The sequence below is a fragment of the Pteropus medius genome, unplaced genomic scaffold (assembly GCF_902729225.1).
Source record: "Pteropus medius unplaced genomic scaffold, Ma_sr-lr_union100, whole genome shotgun sequence".
NCBI lineage: Eukaryota > Metazoa > Chordata > Mammalia > Chiroptera > Pteropodidae > Pteropus > Pteropus medius.
This window is the reverse complement of record NW_024345601.1, coordinates 15,863,415-15,890,130: the sequence shown is the minus strand read 5'-3', so window position 1 is coordinate 15,890,130 and position 26,716 is coordinate 15,863,415. Positions and strand designations below refer to the sequence as shown.

Here is a 26,716-nt window from a genome sequence, read left to right as displayed (position 1 = left end):
TGAGTTGTACGAGTTCTTTATGTTTTGAATATTAGCCTCTTATCCGATATTTGTTTTGCAAATATTTTCTCCCATTCCATAGGCTGCCCCCACCCTCTCTTTTTTTTAATGCCTTCAGCACCTGGTCTTCCTAGGTGGTCTCCCATCCAAGTACTAACCAGGCCCGACCCTGCTTAGCTTCTGAGGTCAGACATCGGGCTTGGTCAGGGTGGCATGGCCGTATACCATGGACCTTGGCTCCACTGGGGTGTGAACCCAGGACCTTCTGCATGTAAAGCAGACATGCTAACCACTACGCTATGGAACCATGTCCCATCCTTTCATTTAGATTTTTACCTTCAATAATGTTGGTAGCTTCTAGTGTCTTGCACTTCTTTTATTAACTTTTATTCCTAAGTACTTTCTTCTTTTAAGCTTTTGTGAATGGGATTGTTTTCCTAATACCATTTTCAGATTGTTCATTGCTAGTATATAATATATAGAAATACATCAAACACCCACTCTGTGCCCAGAATGCTGTAAAAATCTGACATTGTTGATGGAAGTTATATGAGAGTGTCTTAAATAACTATTAAAATTAGTCTTGTCTAATTTACTATAGACATTAATAATCGGAAATCCAAGCCTGCTACACTTTGAGCTGTAATTGAATTTACAGAAGAAAATACAGGTTATAATCCAACTTAACAATGCCCTTTAGACAATGTAATTAATACCAACATTTTAGTAATTTGTTAGCTGGTCATTGAAGACAGTTTAGGAGAAAATACTGAAGCTACTGTGAAGTTTAAAATTCTGTGTGGTTTTGCACAAATTAATTACCTAACGCAAGCAATATTATTTTTAAATTTTAAGGCCAATTGTCACTCTTCAGTGCAACATTCCATTTTTGACAGAGATACCAAAGGTCATTTCTCAAAAAGGCAAGATTATTTTATTTTCAAAGTTAAAATGTAGGCTATATCCTAGCAAGCTGAATTTATCAATATGGGAAAAGATTATACACAACAACCTCGATTTATCTCTGGAATGCAAGGTTAGTTTAATATTTGAAAATCAATTAGTGTAATGCCTCATATTAATAGAATATATAACAAAAAATAGACAATCATCTGAATAGACACAGAAAAAGCATTTCACAAAATCGACCCTTCTGGATCAAAACACTCAACAAGCTAGGAATAGAAGAGAACTTCCTCAATCTAATAAATAATATCTATGAGAAGCCAGTTAATATCATACTTAAGGGTGAAAGACTGAATGCTTTCTCCCTATGATCAGGATATCTACTCTCTCCATTTCTATTCATTTCATCACTGTACTGGAGGGTTTAGTCAGGGCAATTAGGCAAGAAAAATAAAATATATCCAGATAGGAAAAGAAGAAGTAACACTATATTTTCAGGTGACATAGTCTTGTATATAGAAAATACTAAGAATAAACTAAAAAGCTATTAGAACTAATAAATCAGTTCAGGAAGATTGCAGAATACAAACAAGATAAATATACAGAATGAATTACATTTGTATGCGATAGCAATGAAAAGTTTAAAAACCAAGTTAAGAAAACAATTCTACTTATAATAGCATCAAAAAGAATGAGATACTTGGGAATAAATTTAACAAAAGTGCAAAATTAACCTCAAAACTACAAACCATTGTTAGAAGAAAATAAAGAAGAGCCAAATGAATGGAAATACATTTCATGTTCATGGTTGAGAACACTTAACATTTTTAAGATGGCATTACTCCCTAAATTGATCTACAGAGTCAGTGCAATCTCTACTGAAATTCTAGCTTCCTATTTTGCAGAAAGTGACAAGCTTATTCTGACATTTATATGGAAATGAAGGGGGACCCAGAATTGACAAAACAATCTTGAAAAGAAGAACGTTGGTGGACAAACTTTCTGCAAAACTACAGTAATCAAGACAGTGGTTTTGGCATAAGGATAGATACATAGATCAGTGGAATGGAATTGAGAGAAATAGACCCTTACATTTATAATAATTGATTTTTGCAAGGATATCAAGACAGTTCAAAGGGGAACAGAGCAGTCTTTTCAACAAATTGTTTTGGAACAACTGGATATCCACCTAAGAAATGCTGGATTGATGCTGAACCCCCTTCCTCAGATCATATGCAAAAATTACCTCAAAATGGACCATAGACTTAGATGGAGGAGCTAAAATTATAAAATTCTTAGAAAAAAAAAAGTAAGAAATCTTTGTGACCTTGGGTTAGAGAAAGCCTTCATAAATATGACTACAAAAACACTTTTTTTTTTAATTGGGTTGCTTTTTTTTCTTATTGATGCAGGCAGGGAGGTTTTAAAAACATGTTAGGTTTAATCCTTTTATTTAAATTGAATATTTGAATTTACTTACTATTTTAAATTACAGATGCAGTATGTGAATGCTGTGAATTCCCATGAGGGCAACACTTGCCCAGTCCTTTTTCTCTTCCCACTGCCCCAGAACTTAGGCTATTACCATTTTGAGAGTGACCTTTCAGTCCCCTTTATGTCCCTTTACACACACATATGTACCTACAGAAAACATCTTGCAATACTTTGAGTCGAGGGTTTCGTTTTTTAGTGACTGATGAGGATACATTTAAAATTCTGAAACTCGCTTTTTCATGAACGGTATGTCTAATCTATCTTTCTTTGTTACTAGTTACAAGTCTAGCTATGTGTTTACCTGCTGCAGGTAACAATTTATTTAACCATTCCCCATGGTGAATGCAGACCCCGCCGTCCCAGTTTTTCCTGGGAGTGCTGTAGTTACATGTAGTTACATGTAGTTATATGTAGTTCTTGTGCATACCTCCTTGGGCACACAGATATTTTTCATGGAAGGTTTAAAGCTGGGGAGAGTTAGAGTCAGATGTGTCCATCCAAAGACTCTGACAGCAAAATGAAGGCAAGTGGCTTAGGTTGGAACCACTTAGTAGGTTATTGCATTACTCCAGGTGAAGGAGAAAATGAACCTGAACTGATAAGGTGGGTTTGGGGAGCGAGAGGGTACCTGTGAGAGGGATTTGGAATTAGTTTAGACTGTCCACAGGCTAAGGTCAGCATTTGAAAGTTGAAACAAAGGTTCTTTCTTATTGATTGAGCCCGGAACACAGATTATCCAGTTATGAGTAAATCAGTGCCAACTGTATCAAAGTCTCCTGCATGCTGGTCTTGAGTAAAGAAGGAGAGAGTCTTTAGCCCAGGGAGGGTAAAGGGTTACAATTGTCACCCTGACAGGCAGGACCCAACATAGAATGAGGTCATGTGTGTGCGTGTGCGTGTGCGTGTGTGTGCGTGCACGTGTGCATGTGCATGCATCTGTGCATGTGTATCTGTGGTCCCAGTGACCTGGAATCCTGAGGAGTGCTACATGGCTTCCTTTTGTTAGGGAAGGGTCAGCATTTCTACTAGTGGTTCTCAGAAAGTGCCACAGTCGTCTCCTTGCTTTGCCTTGGGCCTAGGGCCAGAAGGCCTCTTCCTTTATGAGGCTTCTTTACTAGAGCACCTGGGGTTTAATGGGGTATATTCTACTCTCCATCTTAAATTACTTTGCTAAAATCTCTCCTGATCTTCAGTTCAAATGTGGCCTTTGGGGCCAAATCCAAACTATTATAATAAAATGAAATTTCATCATCTTTTAAAATAACATTTTGGGCCTTTGATTTAGGGGAGAGTCTGGTAACAAAGGGAAAAAGCCTTATTAAGAGGTAAAATCTGCCGTGGCCCTTTGAAGGAGATGTTCTGGGTGAGCTCACCCAGCAGAAAGCGATAAGGTTGAAATGACTTGATGTTGGATACGAGACTGGGAAAGAACAGGCAAGAGCGACTCTGAGTTAGTAATCCAGGTGGTCAGGACGATACTGTTATTACTGTTCCAGATGACTACAGAGGGGGCGGCATGTTTTAGAGGCAAGGTAAATCTGTATTGGAATACAGTTGTGAGATTATGATGTACATAATCCATGTGTTAGGGTTCTCTAGAGAAACAGAACTGGTAGGATAGACAGACGGACACACACACACACACACACACACACACTTTAGTATCAGAAATTGGCTTATGTGGTTATGGAGACTGAGAAGTCCCATGATCTGCCCAGGAAAGCCAGTGGTGTACTGCTGTCCAGGCCTGAAGGCCTGAGAACCAGAGTAGTCAAGGTATGTCATTCCAAGGATGGGGGAAGACCAGTGTTCCTGCTCAGCAGTCAGAGGGAGAGGCCACTTCTCCCTTTCTCTTCCCTTTTGTTTCATCCTGGCCCCTGAGTGGATTGGATGAGGCCCACCGACATGAGAGAGCAATCTGCTTCACTCAGTCCACTGATTCAAATGTTAATCTCTTCTAGGAACACCCTCAGACACACCCGAAAATAACATTAGTCACATCCCATAAGACATATGCGTCCAGTAGGGATTGTAGCTCAAGAGATAGGTGAGAACTATAGATATGGGTGGGGAACTCACGAGTGTGCAAGTGGGAGTTGAAGCTTTGAGAATGAATGAGATCCCTAGAGAGAAGGTGTATCAACTGAGGTGGAACACCCCATGTCAGGGATAGGCAGAAAAACAAGTGGAATAGCCAGTGAGACAGTAGAAATCCAGGGAAGAACCAAGTTCTGAAGACTAAAGAAGTTTCAGAGAGGGAAAGATGAAATAATTTAGACATATCCAGTAAGATTAAAGAGGAATTTTCCACTCAAAAGACTAACCTTATAACCAGCTCTTTGTTCTGCTTCTGTAGATATGCTTGCCGCATAGGCCAAAGGGCAGTGCGACCTCAAAATTAACTAGAGACTCATCCTCCCATTTGCTTGTTCTGTCTAGATAACAGATGTGTTGTCTGAAAATCTCATGGTCTATGACTGCCTGTAACCCATAGCAACTCCTGCGCACACCTGTAACCCATAGCAACTCCCATGGTCTGTAACCACCTGAGGGCAAATTAACCAGTCGACTCATGCCAATTGTAACTGCAAGAATAAGCCCTGTAAAAGCAAAGTTGCGTGTAAGCTCAGGGCCCAAATCTTCAGAGCACTAACTCTTCTGGGACCACCAATGTAATAAACCTGAGTTCTCCAACTCTCTGAGTGATGCTTGGTTTCTTACCAGTCTGATTATTCGGCAACAAGATAAGGCTTAATTATTTCTTGTCCTTGGAAACCGTGAGGTCTTTCTTTATTCACACTCACAAGACAGATTCAAAAGAGGAATGACCCCTCAGTGATTTTGGTTCTGCTCTAAGTATCTGCTCTGTAGAGATGTCTGTAGAGATGTTGCTTTAGTCTGAGCAATTCCACTAGCTGTTTTAACAACCTGAAATCTCAGGGGCTTAACACAATGAACTCAATAGTTTCTCCCTCATACCACATCCTGTGTGGATTGAGCCGCCCTTCTTGGCAGCAATCCTTCAAGCAGTGACTTTGGATCTGAGAGCCTTGTCTCTTATGATGCTGCCATCTTAAAAATGAGGACACTGCAGCTACTGTGGATGATGAAGAGAGAGCATGAACAGGCCTGCAGGGGGTTTATGTCACATGACCAAGGCATACCTATATCGCTCACCTCTCTCTCTAGTTACAGGGTTCATGTGTCTAATTTTTTTTGTAGACATTTCAGACTCGACTTGTTTGAATTAATCTTAACTACTCCCTTCCTCCATCAAAAGTAAAGATTGCTTTCGGTCGCTAGTAACAGATTTTAATTTTCTCCTTTAAGGACAAGTTTGGGAGTAGTTAAAGAGATACCTTCCCATCTTCAAGCCTTTGCTCAAGCTGTTCTCTCTTTCTGGAAAGCTTTTCCCCAGATATCTATCTCACTGCTTTTATGTCTTTACTGAAACCTTTATCTTCTTAGTGAGAATTACTTTCCCTGATTTATTTAATACTGTAACACCCCCCCATCCAGAATTCCTGATCCTCTTTACTCTGTCCTACCTCTTTCTTTACATCTCTTACTACCTTTGTACGCACTATATACTTATTATGCTAACTGTTTATCAGCTGTTGTCCCAGAAGAATATTAGCCCCAGGGCAGGGATCTTTGTTTTGGTGTCAGTGTCTCGAACAGTGTGTCAAACAGTGTCTGGAATATAGTAGGCACTCTAAATATGTGCTAAGTGAATTGAACTTGAATCATTTAGACCAGAAAATGCTAGAAGCAGTTTAGGAGGTAGAAAGACAGAAAAGATATGCTTGGTGGTCAAGTCCAGCAGAGTTTCCTTGGCATTTGCTTTGGCATCTGTTCCCTGGCATGCTTGTCATTTAGTTTTTACTACACTGTTGGGTTGGTTTATGCATCACTTGCCTCCGGGGCTCCAGCCCTGCCTTCTTCCCATCTTGGACAGGCAGCCAGATGGATCCTTCTGCAATGCCACTCTTATTCCAAAGTCATGTGTTGTATGAACATGGCTCTTGCACATGGTCTGGTTTGAGAGAGTATGGCTGGTGGTACTTGTCCCCGTGGAATAGATTTAGGTTGACTTATCCCTAAGTCACAACACAGTCTTTTGAGCCTGTGATACTTTTGTTTTATGGCCATTAAAATGTTTTAATTTCTTTAAAAATTGGTAGAATAAAACAGCTTCTAGGTCAAAGACAATGTTTTAATAGATAATATTAGAATACTCATCTATGAAGTTATAAAATATAATAAAATATAATATGTAATTAATATGTAATCGCTGGAAAAAGGGCTAAAGTGCTCAATGTTCATCAAAGTCATAATGTAGGCTTGATTATGACTTTCTTGGTGTCACCCAGAATATAGTAGACAAAGGCCTAAAATTGTCTTCAAGTTCAAGGGGCAAATTTAGCCCCTTTAATAGATGAGGGAATTGGGGCCCAGTTGGCTGTGCTTGGCTGAAAGCCATATAGCTGATGAGCTGTTAAGCTCATCTGTCTTCTGAACCACTGGCTAATACTTCTTGCCACGTGCCATGCTCCTCTGCCTGAAGAACCTTCTGAAGCAATAACTTAGATGAGTATAGTTTCTAAGTATATGTCATTTATTTCAATTATTCATCAACTGCTTATTGATCCTCCGTTCCCCTGTCATTTGTAAGATCACCTGTGAGTAATATAAAGTGTTCATTCCATTCTTTGATCATGCTAGATAAAAATTTACTGAATTACTAATAAGGCAAGTCTTAAAGGGAGTAAGGGGCTGTTAGATAAGTATATAAAATTCTAAGGGGGTAAGCACTGATTTACAGATTTTTGTGTTTTAAAATCAAAATGTGTCTGAAAACATTTGGTACTTAGTAGGCTCTCAGGTATTAATTTATTCCCTTCCCTTCTTCCATTAGACAGCATTTTTAGTCCTTTGCATGGCTTATATTTTATAACATTATTTGCTCATCACCCTGCTGGATCAGAGACAAATGAAGAATTACTCTATAAACAATGAAGTCACATAAAACTGCATTACCTTCTTTACCTGCAAGGACCCTTCCCAATGTCGTCTTGCTTATCTAGACCTCGTTTCAGCTAGCCACTGTTGTATTTGCACACAATTCTCATTCATTCAGTTATGTAGTCATTAGTCAACAAATAATCAATTGCCTTTTATGTGGTGGGTGTTTTTCTAGGGTCTGGAAAATGAACAAAGCAGGCAAACCCTGTTCTCAAGGAGCTTGATTTCCAAGTGGGGCAAGACTTGTTTAGACAGCATTTTCTATTTTGAGGTTCTTGATATTTCTGGAGGTGTGTGTGCGGATGTGTGTGTGTTAGCACACCTACATACAACAGAAGCATCTTTACTGATGTGATTAAGACTAGGTGTTTTGATAATTAAAATATAGGATAAAGCTGGGAATGTAGATATCTTTAATGTTATATTTTAACTTCATGTGTACAAAGTTTATGTCTACACGTTAAACAAGTAGACTCTTTCTTTGAAGATGGATTCTGTGCCAGCAGTTCTGAATTGGATTTGTAAACCATATCTAGAACTTGCTGCCTCTGATTTCCAGTTCCTTGGGATTAAAGCAGAGCAAGCACATACATACTTGTTAGGTCATCTGAGCCCTAAATTCCACATCTTTTATAATTTTTATTTTCTTCCAGTCTTTCACAAATGTCTTGCCCACACCTGGTGTGAAGTCAACTGATTTTCAGTAGTGGCTTTAGTGAGGCTTTCCAAAGGTTTTCATCTGATCCTTAGAAACTACCATCGCTTTTTGCTCTCACAAATATCAATATTCCTCCTACTTAGTGGGAAGGACCAGTAGTTAGAAGCATAGGCTATGGAGCCAGACTGCCCAGGTTCTTATCTGAGCTCTAAAGCTGGACTGTGGCCTCAGTTTTTTCCTTTGTAGAATAAGCCTGATGATCATACATACCTCATAGGATTGCTATTGAGAATTTCATCAAAGAATACAAATAAAGGCCTTAAAACAATGTCGGGTACATAGTATTTGCTACCTATTATTATTACTGTAAATATTTAGCATTATGTACTTGTACTAACAAATATAACTGGCATAAGCAGATTTGGGAGCAGACAACACCATTGCTTGGCTAAAATCTGGTGAAGTAGAACTGTGAGTGCCTGGCCAGTTAGGGCATTTTACAGATGGACTAGTGTCCGCCACTGCAGCAAATGGATAAGTGGAGGTCAGTTAAAAGAGATTACGCACTCTATATATAATTGATCACACACCTGAACATAGTGTAATCCAGAACATACCTCAAGCTGCCCAGATATAGATTTTCAATCTTTTTTTTTGTTCAGTGAAACCTATTACCTTGCTACTTTGCCAGAACCTCTCCTTGTCATTCTTTCCTCTCCTGAGAGAGGGAGGGAAGGAGGGAGGGAGGGAGGGACAGACAGACAGGCAGACAGACAGACAGACAGACAACCTTGAGTCTATGCAGCATGTTGTAGTGTAGAGCTTATATTCTGCAAATTCTGTGGATTAAGAGAATTGGCCTCTGTGCTTCCTTCTGAATTTGGCACATTTGTGTGCTTGATGAAATGATATTTACTTGCTGATTATCTAAACTAGTAGATGGAAATAGAGCTAAATTAACAAACTCAACAAGCAGGATTTCTGCCAGTGGATGTGCCTCCCTGATTTACAGTTCTGTTGTATCCTGGACTCTAGGGGAATGGGAGAGTAGCTTTTTGTGCCACATATGTCTTTGTTTTTATCCCGCTGTGTGTGTGAGAGGGCATGGTGACAGGCAGCATATAAATAGCTAGCTTCCATTTTTATTTTTAGTTGGTAATGACTTTTTTTTTTGAAATGGGATTTCTCCTTTAATAAGTTATGGAATGTAATTACCATCTAGCAGAAGTCAGATGCATCACACTCATTTGAAACTCTCAGTTAAGATTCACATTCAGTGGAATAAAATAAGCCTGATGATGAAATAGATAACCTTTAGGCTGCCTTAATGTTCAACATTTTCCTTTCTCTCTCTTTCCCTCCCTCTCTCGCTCTCTCTCCCTTCTTTCCTTTATTTCTTTTACATCGCAATGATGCATATTAAAAGTGTTTCAGGAGGGAGCTAGATGGCACATGTTTTCTGCTTTTAGGGGGCGTGTAGAAGTTCTGCCATCTCAGCTCTCCCATTGTTCAAGGGTTGTACCAATAACTGGATTTCCCTTGGATCTTCGTTTAAGTAGTTGTCCATGGCCTTTAAATTCTTCACCTACATAGAGAACCTGAAGACTTCATTAAATGACCCTCCTGCCCTGTCTCGCATGTTGACTTCTGCACTTCCCCTGGCAGGAAAGCTTCCAGAAAGGCTGCATGGTGGCTTAGTGTCTTCATAGGGGTTAATCACCACAAAGCAGCCAGCATCTTCCTGAGTTAAAACTCTGCATGAAAAAATACCCAGAGTCAGAGTCGTCTTCAATTTTTTATGAATCAAGCTTTTAGTCACTAGAAACTGTTAACCCTGCAGTAGCACATGTTCTGAGCTGCCTGGACCGGGACTGATTGATTGGCAAAGCAGTGACTAATAGTCAGTTTGGGACTTGGCTTACCTTCCGTCCCTCCCCTCAATCCCTGCCGCCTCCCTACTGTGCTGGCTCTGTTCTCACCACCTTATGTCTGCATGTACAAGGCTTTTCATCAGAGCTGTTTCTTAGGAGATCTCCTCCAAACAGAACTGCAGACAGCACTGGGGCATGAGGCGTCTGCCTTTTGAAGAGCGTGACAGTGAACAGTCCTGCTCAGTTTCTGGGAGATGCTAATGGAGGGACAGAAGACCGTCTACTTGGGCTGCTGTTTTCAGCAGTCTCAGGGGGATAGTGTGATGTCCTGTCAGGTTTCCTCACTGGCTGTCAGGCTCAGTGCTACAGAATGGAGGTTCCTCATGTAATATTAAGCGAATGCATCTAGACTCACAGTGGAACCTTTAGGGGAATTTGCATGTTCTCAGCAAAGCCGAAAGTGCCTGATGCTCTTTTCTCCACATGTCTCTGTTCTGCTCTCACCTTTGAAGACAGCTCAAGTTGTAATCTACTTTTTATGGTAGGTCCTGTCCACTTGCATTTCTCTCTTTGTTGAGCTCATAGGAGCTTAAGCTTTACCATACAACCCTGGTACTGATAATTCATTGTCTTTTCTTTCTAAAAGCTTCCTATCTTGTATTCCCAATAAAACAGGTCCTGGAGCTTGAGCTCTGGCAAAAAGCGAAGTAGAGCACTCTATGAGAATAGATGATTATTATGACATTGCTTTCTCTCATTTCCGAGGAGATTCTCTATCTCTATCTCCATCTTTACCTCTGTCTCTATACCTAAACCTTAATGACTGTCTTATATGTGCACATTTATGGGCTGTGAAGGCTGCAGGAAACATAAAATGGTTGTTGCTCCTAAAAGAACTGGGAGGTAGCAACATATGTAAGTTGTGGCATTTGACCAGTGGTGGGAGTCCCTGAATGTCAGGCTGTGGAATTTGAGCTGTATGTGGTGGACATAAGGAAGCTATGAACATTTGTAAATGGAAGTGGGGTGATGCAAATCTGGTTTTAGGCAGATTTATCTAGAAGCACTACTGGGCAAGAACTGGGAGAAACCAGAACAAAGGCGTATGGTTAGGAGCAGTTACCGGTTAGCTCAGATGCGAGTTGACAGGGTGACTGACAGGGTAACGCGGGGGTGGGCTCTGAGAGTGGGAGGAAAGGTTGGATGGAAGATTTCAGGGAGCGGCCAGCATCTAAGAACACAGGATTAGGGACAGACAAGCTGGTTTGGCCACTCACTGGCTGTGCAACCTTGGGCAAGTTACTTAACCTTTCTGTATCTCCACTAGGTCCTTGTCTGAAAATAGGGACCTCAATCTTAAACTTCATAGGATTGGTTTGGGTGTAGCTCATTGATAACTCTTAAAAAAATATGTATCCGTGAGGCTCGAGACTGGAGGGTAGAAGAAGGCCTGAAAGGTGATGAGAATTTCAAGTTTAAGCGAATGATGAATAAATTCAAGCAAATCTATTTACCCTTAAAGTCCGAATCATGTAGCTCTTGCTGTTAGTACGGTAGGTACTGATGCTCTATCTCCCTTAGGTTTCTTGTGGGTTAGAGGTGTACCTTCCTCATATTCGCATCGCCAGTGCACTGTACGCAATAGGCACTCAATGAGTGTTGAGCGGGTCATCCTTCTTTATGTGTTGGCCTCTTCTTCAATCCTTGCCTCTCTTGTTCCCTTTTCATTGCTCAGGTCCTGTGTATCCTGTCTGTGCATCAGAGCTCTCTTGGGTCCTTGCTCTCTCTGCTGTCTCTCACTTCTTGATATCTTGACCTCGTGCACGAACTATTGCAGTAGCCTCATAAATATACTCTCTGCCTCCAACTTTGCCTCGTTCTATCCATCCTACGGTTGCTGGATAATAGTGTAAACTTTTAAAAGCACATCTCATGTTCCCTCGAAGATGAAATGGCCCTCATTCCCTACTAAATTAAGCCTGTGCTCCTTAGTCTGCTGATTAAGACTTTTCATGAGCCCTCCTCTTTACTCTCACTGGTCTGCTTCCCTCCGCTGGGAATGGCCTTCTTTCCCCCCAAGTTTTGCATATCTACTTACTACTCTTCTATTCCAGCTCAAATGTCACCTGTTCCATGTGCATCCCTTCTTGATTTTGCCATTATCAAGTTATAAAACCTATGGCAAATGTACTGTATACTTGAAACTAATAAAAATAAAATAAAATAAGATGGTTAAGAAAAGCCCTATGGCTTTTGTAGTTTTTCGATAGGCAAACCTTACACTGCGATATAATTGCCTTACTGGAGTGCATTTCTAGGGATCAGGGTCCATGTGTATGTGTTGTAGGTTTTTCCCTACCCCATTTGACATATGTTTTTTGCACACAGTAAGCATCTAATGGATGTTTGAAAGGTTTTCCTTCTTCACTACCTCTGTGGTGTTGCCTTAGTTGATGGCACATACTGATTGAGTGCCCTCTCCCTATGCCCTGGGATGGCCTTGTCTTCCCACTCAGATGTGATGCCACTCCAGTTATATCTGATTTAGGAACTGTAGATTGGACCCCAAGGTGATAATTGTCTTTTTTGTTTGGCTTTGCTGTTCTCGCCTGAATGATGGTGTGATGAGATGTGATCGGCCATAGGTTAGCAGTGGTGGCAGATGTTTCCATTGCAGAATCTCCTTCCCACTCCTTTCTTGTTCCCTGACTTACTTTTTTCTCTTGGAGTTGCCAGAGAATGGTTTTTAAATTCTATTAAAAACTTAACAGCTTTCCAGGCCTGTGGTCTGACTGAGACTCTACGCATAGTAGAATTTTTGGAAAGACAACAATCCTCATATTCACATGCCGAATTCTCTTGGTTCCAGAAGTGTTAATTCCAGGACCTGAAGTAAGTAGACTTCGGTTTATTACAAGCCGAGTAAGAAGCTACCTGGCTTTGAAGGGACTTGTTCAGTTTTTTTTCTGGGCTTCTGTAACATTTTACTTACTTCTCTTTGAATAAGGGGATTTACAGAGAGACTAACTGACAGGGTTATTTTTCTTGTAACTCAACAGAGAACAACCGTGGAGCAGCTTTCTTCCTATAAGTAAATTAAATATAAACACTCTGCAATAATTGGATTTGAAGTGCATCCCTTCTTGTTATGTATTTGAATACCTCTTCATCAGCACCCGGGAGAAGGTCTCTGGAGCCTTGCAGGTTTTTGACATCATGTAGCTAAACTGAAAAAGGAGTTCCATCAGCCAGAAACTCTATGGTAGCATTTGGGACTCTTTGGTTAAAGAATTGCCTTCTTATTTAGTCTTAGTATTCCAGAATGAGAACAGCGAGGACAGAGTTCCTTGATGCTCTTGCTCTGTGATTTACTTTTGTGTTCAGGTCTCTTTTTTTGTCTTCGTTGGCCTTTTACATGGACATATATATCTGGACATGCAGAAAGGCTGGTATCAGGGACTGCGAGTTATGCAAGGGTTCAGGATTTTGTACATGGTACTTCCAAACCAGCTTCCCAGGTGGGTGCGATACATTGGTTCAAGGTCAAGTATAGACCTTTTTATTCTTTTATAAAAGGCTTTAAAGGCCATAGTTTTTCAGGACTCGGGAACTAGATATTAAATCAAAGATCGACACTTATTAGACTCCTGTTTTCCCATTTCCTCATTTTGTCCAGGTCTCGTGGGAAAGGAAATGCTACTCTGTCCACTATTATAGGTGTGGAAGGGAAAAAGGACTCTTTTGGCTTTTTCTGGCGAATTAAATTAGCAAATATAAGTGATACTTGACTTAAGATGGCTTGCTATAATAACCCCTTCCACTTGATTACATTTCTATAGTTAATTAAAGCCCTCAGACGCTGGTACTTACTGCCATCTTGTGACGGCTCCGGGAGATCCATTGATGCTGCTATACCCATCATACCGGTGGCCCTGGTGGACCAGGCCTGCACTCCGTCAGCAGCTATTATGGGTTGAATTGTGTTCTCTCTAAGTTCATATGTTGAGGCTCTGACTCCGGTATCTCAGAATGTGACCTCATTTGGAAATACGATCATGTAGATATAATTGATTAAGAGAGGTCATACTGGAATAGAGTGGTCCCCTAGTCCAAAATGACAGGTATCCTTTTATAATAAGGGAAAATTTGGACATAGATCTAACACAGGGAGAATGCTATTTGAAGATGAAGGCAGAGAATTGGGGTGAAGCTTAAGAAAGACAAAGATTGCCAGCAAAGCACCAGAAACTAGGAGAGAGCATAGAACCCTGTTCCCTCTTGGAGTCCCCAGAAGGAATCAACCCTCGTAACACCTTAATCTTAGCCTTCTAGCTTCCAGAACTGTGAGACTGTAAGTTTGTTGTTTAAGCCACTTTCATGGTACTTGGTCACACGAGTCTTACCCAACCAATAAATAGAAGCTTGGCTTGAGATTAAGGGATCCCAAATGGAAAGGAATTGGCTTTGGATTCAGCCCTTTCTCCAACAAGTACCATCCCGGGACTTTGAGTGGCATCGGTGTACCTTGACTCAACTGTAAAACTTGTTATATTTGACAACTTAAATTTTGAACACTGTTCGGAGGTCCTTAGAGCCCGGCTTGCAAGAAGTCATTACAGACTTCATGGAGCTCTTATTTAAAAAAGTCTAAGGTCTATGCACAAAAATCCTCCCCAGGAGGAACATTTATGATAAGGCTTCTATACTAAAAATTGTTCTGTCTTTATATTAAATAAATTAAAAAGCAACTGTTCTTTTCTTTTTATAGTTAGATTTTTATTAATGAAATATCCCAATCTTTATGTTATGTTTATAAAAAATATTAATGATAACAATAGCTAACATTTATTGAGCATTGACCACACTGGACACTGTTCTAAGCACTTTATTTCATTAACTCATTTGATTCTCACATCAGCCCTCTAAGAAGAAATGAAAGAACAGAAAGATTAAGTAACTTGCCCAGAGTGACCCAGGGAGGAAGTGGAGATGAGATTATAAGGGTTTTATGGATTGTTGAGTTGACACCCATTACCTAGAAATCGATTAGGTCAAAAGAAAGGTTGCTATTTCTTTCTACCTCTGTTTCTAGGGGTGTAGAAACTAAATGTATAAATTTAATGAATGCAATGTGGTTATAATAGAACGAAAATGTCTGTAGGTGGAATATGCAGCTCTTTGGCCTGCCCCGTAAGTTCCTAGCTAAAGAACTTCCAGGTGTCCATGAAATATCTTGGCTATAAGCATTTGTGGGAGAGTGGGCAGGTCACTTTGGGCAGTCGAGGTCCCAAACTGGCCTTTGAACTCTGCTGTGTACCAGCTCTGTGATTCCGGACAAATCATGGCATTGGTGGGCCTCGGCTTCCTTAGCTAGAGATGAAAATGTACCACCCTGCAGTACATACCAGGCCCAGTACGCAGGCCTTGATACTTTCAAGTTATAAATAATTTTTAAAAACTTTGACATATGAAACCAATACAAGTTACTGCCCATACCTCCTTCTCTCTTTAGGAAGAGTCTTGGATCCTCACCCCATGTTTTTGGATTATTTTTTTTACAAGCAATTTCAGAGAGGTCTTCTAAAATGAAATGGTCAACAAATTCATGGTTCCGGGTGCTTTGCCTTCCAAATAGACTTTGAGGATTATATCTGGCCTGAAACTTAGCTTCTGGAGAGTTTTTTTTTTCTCCTCTTGGAAAGGGATTTTCACATGAGTGACAGTGGAGGGGTTGTGTAGAGCACCTGGCAATCCTACTGAATGCTTTCTGAGTATTCTTTCCATGATCTTGTAGAAGCTCAATGAATACATGCTTTTGTGAATGTTACTTTGAACACCATGAATGGGCAGTGAGTTTGTGGTTTTTGTTCGAAGCTGATACCCTTCTCTGATCCAGCCCCGTCTTGGCAGTATGATATGTTTACACTTTTCATTTTAAGGGTTTGCATTGTTCTCAGCTTGGCTCCTGGCAACTGTTGAGAAATTTTACTTGGACATCATTTAGGTTATCTAAAAATGTGATTTCATCTTAGAAGAGCTTTATCATTTAACCTTTATTTCTAACAATAATATGATCTGTCTTGTAGCCCATTTACTTAGCACCTACTATGTGCCAGGTGCTGTTCTAGGCTCTAGGGATAGAGTCATGAACAGAAATCCCTGCCTTTCTGGAGCTCAAAAGAAATAAAATACGTATTAGATTGTGAGTAGTGCTGTGGAGAAAAATGAAATTGGCAAGGGATAGAGAAGGACAGAAATGGTGGTTACATGTTAAATAATGTAATCAGAGAGCACCTCACTGAGAAACTTACAAAGATGCAAAGGCTGTGAGGGAACAAGCATGCAGATACCTGGGAAGAAGAGCATTTCACACAGAAGGAAGAGCAAGGCAGTGGCCATAAAGGGAGAGGGTATGGGTTTCAGAACTTTTGGGTGGCCAGTATGACTGGGGTGAGGTTGGAAGCCCTGAGGTCACATGATGTGATTGAGAGTTTGAGAGCTGGGCTAATAAAAGCCTGTTAAAGGTTTTAGAGCATAGGCTACAGGTAGCTTCCATTGATGTGGTGAGGCCCTTTTCCCAGAATTCCTTTGGCTTCAGCTTCCTTATTGGCCCTTGCATTCCATCTCAATTGCAGACCAAGTGGCTTATCACTTCTGAGGGCTTGGGGCCTTCTCCATGGGGTTTTGAGTGAGAGGCTTCATTAGCTCTGGTCTTGGTTTTTTTTTTTGTTTTTTTTTTTTGTTTTTTTCTCTTCAATCTATAGGAGCCTCTTATCAGATATTTGTTCTCTGAAAGTTTTATCACCATAAGTGAGAGTCTGGAAGGTAATGATGGCAAGAGCTAATTAGTAGAAACTTACATGTTCCCTGCAGGTGCTTAATATGTGCTCTGAATGCTTTACATGTATCAATACAAAACCACTCCATAAGCTAGAGATAATTATTCCCATTTTACAGGTTAAGGAACCAAGGCACAAAGACGGTAAAGAAATCGTCCGGTGTGCCATGCCTGGCAAGGGTGGGATGAGGATTCAAATCCAGACAGCTGAGTTCCAAAGCTGGTGCTCTAAGTAACTTCTACGCCAAAGGTAGCATTCTATGCAAGTTCCAAAGTTTTTCTTTCCACAAAGTAAGCAAAAATGAAGTGATTCTAATAGATTCTTTTATCCAAATCATCACTGCACAGAGGTGCCTCTTAAAATAGAGAAATATGTTTTAGTGCCATTGTTATAGGAAGAATAGTCCCGGAAGTAGAGATGTCCTAGGAGGCATGTGGGGTGTGTCCCAGCAGGTGGATTCTTTTCTACTTCCTGAAGGTAAGAGGGAACTTAGGCCCCTTGAACTTTGTTCCTTGCCTCCCCTTCTCTCAAGGTGGAAGCTACCCCTCCACTCCTACCTGAGATAATACCACTGCCTCCTCTCCATCAGGTGTCAGTGACTTAATGTTGTGGAAAAGGCATCGAATTGATGCAAGATTTTATTTCCTTCTCCCAGAGGCCGAGCATTATTATGACTAACTGGTGTAGGCAGGTCATTGTAATTGTGTGATAGGACCAACTTCTGTTGGGGTTTCTGATTAGTGTGGATGGACCTTTGACATGAATTTGCAAAACTTATCCCCCCCCCACCCTAGCCTCTGCTCCCTCTTTAGATCATTTCTCTTTCATAAGGCATCTTTTCATCGCACATAGTTGTCTTCCTTTTTTTTTCTTTTCTTTTCTTTCTTTTTTTTTTTTAAATGATCATACTTTCCAGGAAACCCTCTGAAAGTTTACTGAAGCTCTTGGCATTTCTTGTGCCCCGTCCTGGTCCTCCTCTGTTAGGTGTGTGTTTGTGCGTGTGCATGTGAACCCAAGCAGTTCTCATTGCAGTGTCTCTCGATATTTCTACCCACACTTGTGACAGACACCCCTCAGGCTTTCTGAAACCGTTTAGAAGGACAAAGTTCTCAATTATATGTTGCCATATTTAGAGCCATTGAATATTTAAAATGGAGAATCATTTTAAATGATTCTAAAGGTGGCCTAAAGGTAGGAGGGAGACTGAGGGATGGTTGCTTTTTTGGTTCTGCTTCATGTAAGGTTGTCTTCTTTATGGCTAATATGGTGTAACTGGAGATATATACAGTGGGAAAGGATGCGGAAAGTACAAGTAGAATTTCCTTCATCAATTTCATAAAAGGCTCCCCCTAACCCCACAAGAATATGAAGAATGTTCTAAGCTCCTGTAGATGGGGGTGGTGTGGGGTCAGGCTCCACTCAGCTAAGCTGTAGAAAAATTGTTGCTTTGTGTGCATCTGCATATGTCTGCACACACGAACACAGTTCTTTATATATCTGCTTAGACTGTGAGGTTTTACACGATCAGAATTACTGCATCTAGGCTGCGTGTCAGATTACCAGGACAGGACGAGAGGAGAGTAATCATAGCCGCATATTAGAATTATTTTGGATGTGTACAGTCTTTCTCATATTAACTGTACCGTGGAGAAGTGTCGTCAGGTGTCTTTTGCAATTTGTTGTCATATTAATCTTCTCCAAGTGGCTGCATGCAACAATCTAACTATGATGGTAAATGCTTCACTATTCATGAGTGTGGCAAGATGGAAGTACGACTGGCTGACATGAATGCCACCCATTACATTTCTTGTTCTAGAGGGCAGTAGCACTGCAGTGGAGGCATTAGTGTATCCAAAACGTTTGCCCTTCCTTTTGGTGATGATGTTTGGGTTCTCTTGTTTGGCTTTGGTGAGGGTAATAATTTTTTAAATGTGTAAATCCAAAACATGTAATGTGTGAGCAGAATCTATATGTAGACTTTTCTTTTTCCAGCTAAATCCTGTGATTAAGACCTTTAATGGAAGCCTGCAGAATACTGCATACCTCATCTGAAAGCTATCTTTTCCTTTACCTTGTATATTTAATGATGAAACTAACATAACTATAATATCGAAAGGAGAAAAATTGGAGCATTAAAAGAGTTATTCAGCCATAATTTCCCCATATTCAGGATAGATGTAAGGATTCTAGGGGCAGGAGGGTCCCGGTGGCAGGTGGGGAGATGCTGGGAAATGCCTCCGGCAGACGTGGGTGTGGCCCGAGAGGCTGCCAGCCATGGGCAGGAGGTTGTAGGGTTGAAGGAGAGAGAGTCGGGACACTTCCCTGCTCCCCGTGTCTGGGCTGTGAGCCTCTGGCATTGCAGCTCGGCAGTCACTTCTTTCTGGGGCAGCACCTCTTGGAGGGCTCCAGCTCCTGCTGGCTCTGGGGACACTGTCTTCTCCCCTTGCTACTCCAGGAGTGGAACCGATTGTTACACGTTCCTGGGTGACTTACCGTCCTAATTTTGCTCCCCCAGCCCTGCAAGGTAAAGTTTCTTCATCTGCGCCTCTAGGTGACTTCTGTTACCTGCTGGGAACTGGACTGATAGAGGTGATTCTTGAAGGACGAAGGAAAGACCTGGAAGAGAGATGACGTGACTCCCATTGAGGAAGAATACAGAGTTGGGCTTTTGAGAAGAGTTGATTTGGAGTCGATGCCATACGTGTGTGTATATTGTGTGGCATATATAAGTGTGTATGTACGTGACACATATGTTTGTTTACCTAAAGTGCTAAAAAAACATGGCAGCTGCCTTCATTAAGTTCAAGAAATATCTATTGGGTGCCTGTTTTGTGTCGCCCCTGGCTCTCGGGCGAGGTTGGAGGAGCGTTTTACAAAGAGGAATAAGATAGTTGAGGCCTCTGGGGAGCTTCCAGGCTGGAAAAGTCAGAAAGAGCAAACAGAAGTTTGGGTGGGATGTGATAGTGCACAAATAAAGATATTTATGAGATCTAGAGTAGGCTGTGCTGCTTATTAGCAGGGAGTATCTGTTTAATGATACGTTAATTTAGGAGATTTTAAAGGGTTGTCGTACGGTCTTCAGACAGCATTTATAGCAGGTGAAGGAAGGAAACTGTCCATGGGAAGAATGGAGGTGGGCCTCTTTGTAAGTGCAAAGTGCGTCCTTTCTGTTTGGGACTTGAAATGTTTGCAAATGCATTCGGTTTTCAGGAAAGGTGGGTACCCTGCTGACCCTAAACCTTCAGCTTTGAAAGCAGAGAGGCTCAGGAAAGGCTAAGCCATTATCTGCCTTTCCTGTTGGCTCCTGCGGGTTTGTGTGGGAGGGAGCCCTTTCTCTCCTAAAAATAAAACCTTGGCCTCTGAGAGGCATTCAGCCTGATTGGTAAGAGGCCCTGCTGGGCCATTTGTTCCAGGTTAAAATTCTTACTGCCACTTAATGGGTGGCCTTTTATATTGGGAGAGCTTACTTATGCAAGCTAAAATTAGGCTCATCTGGGATCCAGCCCTTATAACTCGGGATGCAGCTTTCCAAAACATGGCTACAAAAGGTCCTATTGGCATTTTTTATTTCCTGATTTAGGGCTTAGTGAAGAATATAACAGTAACATGCTCTTCGATGAAGAAAATCACTGTAGAATTTCACAGGTAGGTCATAATTTCCTGCTACGTTTTTTCTGACGTTCTCTTTAAGATCTCCAAGAGTTTTCAAAATCCTCATAGTCCCTCTATCCTTTCTTTGTGCCCCCCCCAGCCCTGCCCCAACGCTGACCAGTCAACTGTTGTTTCCTCTCTTGTCCACTCGTGGACGCTGTTGATGGCCTAGCCCCTGAGAACCTCTCCCTTGACTGCTAGGGCACTAAACCTACCAGCCCTCATTTTTCTGCTCCCATGGTTCCTTTTGTTTTTTTTTCACTGACTTTTCTACCTTTGCCTACCTCTTAAGCACAGACATTCCCCAAGGTCCTTCTTTATCCTTCTTTCCAAGGAGAAGCCCTCTTTCATATCCCTGGGATCTCCCCTGTTTGTGGACAAGTCCCTGGTCCCTTCTTAAGCCCTAGTGCTGCTTGGAGACCCGTCTCCCCCAAACATGGCTTGTTTTGACATAGGATGTTCTCTCCCACTCACCTGCTGAACTCCTGCCTAACTTGAAACAGAACTGGGCTCGTGTGTGAAATCCTTTGTGTTCTTTCCCACCAAACTGGACACACTGTACTGCTGCACAAGTTCATCCTGCCTTCTGAGGGTCTGGGCTGTTGCCCCTGTGGTGGGGCCACAAATAAAACCTATCTCACAGAATGACACACAGCAATGGTGTGGAGCTAGGAAAAATCCTGAGAATTCTGTGTGTGTGTTCATCTGTGTGTGTCTCTCCAACTAGACCAACAGCTGAAGGGAAGGGATTGTTTTCTTCACTCATGTACCTGCAACCCTGCACACATGATGGGCCTCAGGAAAAGTGTGTGGAGCCGAAATGAAGGTATTACCCCCAGGGAATTGTCTGACAACACAGCGAGCAGTTCTCAGCCTCGGCTCCTGGATGAACAGAGGCAGCGATGGGTCTTACCATGGTTCGGACAGATGTTTCGAAACTGCTTAACTGGGACCCATTTTGTAGATGAAAAATCAAGGCCAAGCATCTTTATAAAGTTATCCCCAGGTATTAGTACTTGTGCTTTATGATCATTTCCCGCCTCTTGATTCTTCTCCCTCAAGTTATGCTGAAGAAAAATCCACAGGCCAAGGAGGTAATGACTCTCCCCTCCCCTCCTGGCCTCCCATTCTGCATGCTTAGGATCCATACCTGCCTTCTTTCTCCCCAGAGCCCCATGTGCCTGGGTTGGTCTTGTTGGCAAATGGTTCCTTCCTCTCTCTTCACCATGTGGCCTAATCACTGTTAAGGCATCTTTCCTGAGTGTGGATGCAGCCCCCACACTGGGGTGCTCAGCTTAGCTAGCCCACTGGCCTGGGTTTCAGCCCTCACAGGACCCCTCAGCAGGAAGCCTTTGGACGGTGGATAGCCGTACAGCTGTATGCGGGGCTTTGCATCAAGCCGAGCCCTCATGCAATATATTCTGGTCTTGCAGCTGGGAAACCTGCAAGCACAGAGGCTTCTGTTAATGAGTTTACCCTCCTATTTGGTCTTCAGCTAATTTCTAAATCCAAGTGGTGTTTTCTTGGTGCAAATTTGAAGAACACCAAAAGACCTTGAAAAGCACTAAAAAATTTTGGAGGCGACCTTTGAACACACCTTTTTAGATCTTTGGTATAGTCTGTGCCCTAGCACTGTTTTACTTTCTTAATGTTTGGTCATTTTTTTTTCTCCCTATAAACACACAATCTGCAGATCTTACTTATTTTTATTTTAGTCACCTTCTCTGTCTCCTGAGTTACCAGGATTTCTCGCTTCTGTTTGGCAGTATAGGTTTAATTTCTTATTCCTAATTGCTGTCTTCGTTTACCAGTGTTTTCATAGTGGTTTAGAAAATTTTACTCGAAAACCTTAGAAACAATTAAAAACAAACTGCTGGGTGGTAGCTGGAATCGTTGGCAAGCAGGCCACATAACAGATGATGGCTGCCTGGGCAAGCTCTGTGCTGTGGGTCCCTCTCCAAGTTCACCTGAGGTCCCTTAACTCTGGGCTCTAATAATGGAGGCAGAGCTGCAACTGGCATCTCAAGCATAATGACCAAATTCCAGCCTAAAGACATTTGAAGTTGTGAGGGATGAAAGGGCATATACCTTAAAGCAGTGAAATCAACAAACTAAAACTCTAGCTAAAATTGAATGGCAACCAGAATCCTTTGGTTAATCGAATAGTGTTTTTAATTACGTTTTAATGTTTCAATTTAATTTATCTTTATATATCATCATACTTAACTAGAACAGCATAGAATTCTCAGAATCAGTCTATCTGCATACTATCAAGAACTACGAGTTGGCCTTTATCTCTTTAGAGCAGGGTTTCTCAATATTGGTTCTGTCATTATTTTGGGATAGATAATTTTCATGGTCAGGGGCTGGCCTGTGCGCTGTAGGGTGTTTACCAGCATCTCTGGCCTCTACTCACAAGATGCCAGTAATATCCCCGCTCCCCAGCTGTTACAACAACTGTCTAACAATGTCTCCAGAGGTTGCCAGATGTCCCCTGGGGGGAGGAGGGCAAAAGTGCCCCTAGTTGAGAAGCATTGGGTTTATACTTTGCTGATGCACCTTGAATATCACTTTCTAGACTGAGTCCCTTCTATTTGCCAGTTTTTTTTTTTTTTAACATGTATTTCACAGTAGAATATGGAGGGATTCTTATCATTTGGGTTTTTTCCAGTTGCTAGATAACACACTATGGGAATCTATTTTGTGGAAAAATGTGCCTTTGTGGCTCTCTGTGTGGTAAAATGCTGGGAAGCCTGAATCTGTGTTTCCCCTGGCCATGTAAATAAGCCCATTAAGTGCTTTCATCTCCACAGGCACGGCTTGCTCAGGAGTTAGACAGGGCATGTAAGTCCTCTTGGTGGTCAATCTAGTGGCTTTGTTTGTGGGGCATGGATGTCTGGGGCATGTCGAATCTTTGCAGATTCAGCACTGTGTTATACTGGGCAACCAAATATTTAAAAGGGGATGCATACATACAGCATTGAAATGTCACATAAAATCTCCAGTGCAATAATAATTTTTATTTGCTTTCTAATTTGAGGAATATTGGCTCTTTGCAGGGCTGTACAGACTTCCTTGCACAGGTCACGAAGAGGAATTCATTTCAAATCTTTATGTACTTAAGGGCCTCTAATAAGTATATGTATGGTCTTCTGAGCTCTGAGCCTGGGCTGGTGGGACAGCAAGTTACACCAGAAGGAGGTGTGACCTAAAGTCAAAAAGGAGGATTCTCACCCTGGCTTTTAAACACGTTGATGATGAGGCCTCAGTCAAGTTGCTTTCCAATCTGAACACCAGTGCATCTTCTGTTAAATAAAGATTTTGGACTAGATAGACCATCTCTAAGGACTCTTCCAGCTCTAAGTTAAAATAGATGGTTTTAATTAAAGTGAAAATGAGCTTGGTATTTTCAATTATAATTAAATTGAGTTGAAGAGGTATTTTTCTAAGAGGAAGGATCATGGTAGGATATTAAAAATTATATTTATTCCATCAGTGAAACTTTGAAGTGATGGATATAATTAATGTTGCCATGGAGAATTTGTGGACTGAGAATCAAAGCTGTTTTTGAATCTTTCTCATTTGTAGTCTTTGCTCTGAAGCGAACTTCTTTGGAAAATGTGTGTGCGTGTGTCCGGAGGCTGAGGGTGGGGGTGACTATCTTCCTCTTTCTGAGAAACTGGATGCCTGTATCTTTCTCTCGCTCTGAAACTGGGTGCTAGTTTTAGCTTCGCTATGTGATTTTTGGCAAGCTCCTTTATGTTTCAGGGCTCAGTTCTCACTTAAATGTGAAGAATTAAGCTTGGTTTTGTGCAGAAAAGGTTAACCTAGCAGGTGTGCCCCGGCAGGTGGGAACTTGGCTAGTAAACAGTTCTCTACACTGATATTCAACTTTCTCTCAATGGTTAGAGTGGCTCACTGAGCCTAAACTGCCATATAAACAATTTAATTTATGCTGAACACCTGCTTGCCTTCTTGGAGTCTGGAATTTTGGTACACACTGAACGTATCCCCTCCTTATCCACAGGGGATACGTTCCAAGACTCCCAGTGGATGCCTGTGTTGGGGAGAAAAGTTTTCCTCTATCCTTCTAGGTTCATTCACCTGGCCTAATAATTAAATCAGCATGTGACAGATTAACAGGAGACAATAACCAAATTTAATTATATGCATAAGGACGGAAAACCCACATACATGAGAGGTTCAGAGACTAAAAGGTAAAATGAGGTATATGTGACATCCTGAAATGAGGAATGAGGTAAGAGGCCTGAAGTTTTAGAGAAGAGTACAGTAATTCACAGAATGATAGGATGAGCAGATGTTCAGTAATTAGATGTTTGCCCTGCCCTGTATATAGGTCATAAAAAGTCATCTCTGGTACTAACTCTTATTGTTGGCAAGGCCCTTAATTTAAATTCTTTTAGCCAGTGAAGAGGGGATGTGCAGAAGTTTGCCTTGAGCCCACATTGCCTTCAGCTCAAAATAATTCACATGTCAAAGTAGGACATCCTGGGAGGACTGTTCTGAACCCCTTCAGTCCCATTTTGAAACTTCTTGAGAAGTTTCACATTTTAGAAGTTGATTCAACAGATTGCTCCATCTCATCAGACCAGGTCAGTTCAGTTAACGATTCCAAATTAAGAGGGTGGGAGAAAAATTGGAAATGTTAGTTTAGAGCGTCATAGCCAGATATTAGAAGAAACTAGAAGAATTCAGGATCCAGTCCAGTTTACAGATAGGAGCAAAACCTCAAAACACAATGAACAGTACTAGAATCTAATGTCCACAAAGGTGTGTTACTTTTCTCTCCTAAATCACCCCCAGTTTTACCAAAGATAGTCAAATTAAGACTAGTTTATTTGCAAAATAAGCCTCGTTTCAATATACTAGAGCATATTGAACAAATTTCAGTAAACTTGTCCTGTTATTTACATAGGTGCATCAAGAACAGTAATTAACCATATAGGTTCTTTTAAATTCACTTTGTTGGAACTTTTCATAAAGAATCTGAGATTGAACTTTTAAAGACCTACTGAGGCAGGATGTGAGTTGGCATGAGATTACATCATACTACTCAGAATGGTGTACAATTTAAAACTTATGAATTGTTTATTTCTGGAATTTTCTATTAAATATTTTCAGACCGTGGTCGACCACAGGTAATTGAAACCGCAGAAGATGAAATGAAACCATGGATAAATGGGGGGACTACTATACCTATGCGATGAGCCCCTGATAAAATCTCTGGGTGCTGAGTCTCTAATGAGCTTCCCTGGTAGACAACACTTTGTGTAGTCACAACTTGTTGCTAAAGGAATTAAGCACAACCTTCATGCCTTCCCTGAGAGAAGACTCTTGGAGGCTTGTACCTCATCACCTCTGTATTTTGCTCCATGCACCTTTTCCTTTTGTTTATTTGGCTTTGTATCCTTTTGCTGTAATAAATCTTAGCCAGGGATAGAACTATATGCTCATTCCTGTGAGCCCTTCTGGTGGATCTCTGAGCCTGGGTTTGGTCTTAAGGGCACATAAGTACTCTAAAACTCTGAAAATCTATAAAGTAGAATACTTTGGATTATTTTTTTTTTGCTGAGTAAAAATTATTTCAGTACCTTAGGCTTGGTATTGAGAAAAAGTCATAGTGGAGGCAAGTGGGGTAAGTCGGCATAAATACCCCTGTTCTTTGGTCAAACCATAGCCTTGTTGGCCATTAGATGTGTGCTTTCGATTGTAAGAAAATAAATACAAGTGAGAAAGGGTCAGTGCAAAGTGAATCAGTAACTAGTGTCAACCGAAGGTTATCACCACCAACTCAACACCAGCAGGAGTCCCCAGTTTGAGGTGTGATGAAAAGGGAGACTTCATTCAGTGGAAACAACTTGGCTGAAACAGCTGAATTGTGAGATACTTCTGCTGTTACAGCTCTGCCTGACTGGCATCTCCAGCTGGGGAAACACAGTCTTTGGTGGAAACCGAAAGTACGCCTGTTGGGGCAGAAGTAAAACTGGCTTATATAGAGAAGAGTATCCCCTCCCCATCCCTGATTGGCCCTTTTCTATGTAAATGAGGACTCCGAATTCTCACGGTTTGATTGGTCCAAATAGCACTGCCCTAATTGATCAGAATGGAGCCACTCTGGTCGGTAATGATGCAAATGAGGATGTAGCTGCACAGCTCCAGTTGGATGGAGAAAGTCTCCGTTTAATTGGTCGTTTCAATCCTAGGAGCTCTCTTATAAGGGTTGACTCAGATAGCAGAAGCACAGTGCAGGA

General features: G+C 41.3%; 1 protein-coding gene and 1 pseudogene across 2 annotated transcripts in view; one reads left to right on the top strand and one right to left on the bottom strand.

Moving 5' to 3' along the window:
- TMEM163 (transmembrane protein 163) overlaps window positions 1-26,716 on the top strand; it is a 201,783-nt gene that overhangs the window by 80,847 nt on the left and 94,220 nt on the right. The window lies entirely within an intron of this gene.
- On the bottom strand, window positions 110-225 carry LOC120612064 (uncharacterized; annotated as a pseudogene).